General features: G+C 44.8%; 1 non-coding gene across 1 annotated transcript; it reads right to left on the bottom strand.

Annotated features, from left to right (window-relative positions):
- Positions 1-524: 524 nt before the first annotated feature.
- On the bottom strand, positions 525-631 carry LOC141698886 (small nucleolar RNA R71). Its single transcript, XR_012565384.1, has one exon. It is a non-coding gene; the product is annotated as a small nucleolar RNA R71 (small nucleolar RNA).
- Positions 632-1,727: the final 1,096 nt, after the last annotated feature.

Genomic DNA, 1,727 nt, shown 5'->3' with positions numbered 1-1,727 from the left:
TGCAAACTCGTTCTCGTGCTCGCAAGAGGACCTTAGATACAACTGAAGGAAAAGACGAAGTTCTTGATACACCGGAGAAGTTAGATTTTGTGGATTCGGATTCAGGAACTGAGCAGAAAGAACCAGTAAACATGGGAGATCGTATTGTTCAAGTTGATCCAGCTCTTATGGATTTTTCTCGGCCTAAAATTGATGACATTCAGTCAAGCATCCTTCATCCGGCTATTCAAGCTAACACCTTTGAAATCAAGTCGGGCACTATTCAGATGGTGCAGAATTCTGTTTCTTTTGGAGGAGCGGCAACTGAAGACCCCAACATGCACATAAGGAATTTTGTCGAGATCTGCAGCACTTTTAAGTATAATGGCGTGACTGATGAGGCTATCAAGTTGAGGCTTTTCCCATTCTCACTGAGGGATAAGGCTAAAGACTGGTTACATTCTGAACCAGCTGGGTCCATCACTACGTAGCAAGATCTTGCGCAAAAGTTTCTGGTGAAGTTTTATCCAATGGCAAAGACTGCTGCTATGAGGAGTGCTCTTACTCAGTTTGCGCAGCAACCTACAGAATCTATGTGCGAGGCTTGGGAACGCTACAAGGAAATGTTGAGAAAATGTCCACATCATGGAATGCCGGATTGGATGGTAATCACTGGTTTTTATAATGGTTTGGGGGCTCAATCTCGGCCCATGCTCGATGCAGCAGCTGGAGGCGCCTTATGGGCTAAAAGCTATACTGAGGCATACAATCTTATTGAGACGATGGCTGCAAATGAGCATCAAAACCCAACTCAGAGGATGACATCAGGCAAGGTAGCAGGTATTCTGGAAGTTGATGCAGCCACCGCTATTGCAGCCCAGCTCCAAGCGCTATCAATTAAGGTTGATTCTTTGGCTACGTATGGAGTTAATCAAATAGCTATGGTTTGTGAGCTTTGTGCAGGTTCTCATGCTACGGATCAGTGTTCTCTTGTCAACGAATCTGTTCAGTATGTGAATAATTATCAGCGACAACAGCAGCCTGTGCCAGCGACTTATCATCCTAACAACAGAAATCATCCAAATTTCAGCTGGGGAAATAATCAGAATGCTATTCAGCCACCATATCAGCAAGGAGTGAGTAAACAGTTTAACCCACCTGGATTCCAGCAACCACAGCAGTATGCTACAAGACAATCATATCCTCAACAGGGAAGTGCAGCTGCACCTACTAGTGCTGATTTTGAGGAACTTAAGCTGTTGTGCAAGAGTCAGGCGGTTTCTATCAAGACCTTGGAAAATCAAATCGGTCAATTAGCCAATGCAGTGCTCAATCGTTAACCTGGCACTCTTCCCAGTGACACGGAAGTACCAGGCAGGAAGGAAGCTAAAGAGCAAGTCAAGGCTATTACCTTAAGGTCTGGAAAGGTAGCTGATGCTGAAAAGGCAAAAGAAGTCGAAGCTGAAGTTCGAGATGAAGAATCTAAGCAAGGGGAGAAAGCGGCGGAACCAAGGAAGACTACTGTTGAACACACTCTGCCTGAGGCTAATACAGGGGAGAAACAGCTCTATCCTCCACCACCTTTTCCTAAGAGATTGCAGCAACAAAAGCTGGATAGACAGTTCGGGAAGTTTCTGGAGGTGTTCAAGAAACTTCACATCAATATACCTTTCGCTGAGGCTCTGGAACAAATGCCTAGTTATGCGAAGTTTATGAAGACTACTCTTTCAAGGAAGGTGAAACTGGAT

Source organism: Apium graveolens, chromosome 11, assembly GCF_009905375.1.
Source record: "Apium graveolens cultivar Ventura chromosome 11, ASM990537v1, whole genome shotgun sequence".
In the NCBI taxonomy this organism is placed as follows: Eukaryota; Viridiplantae; Streptophyta; class Magnoliopsida; order Apiales; family Apiaceae; genus Apium; species Apium graveolens.
This window is presented reverse-complemented; position numbering and strand designations above follow the sequence as displayed.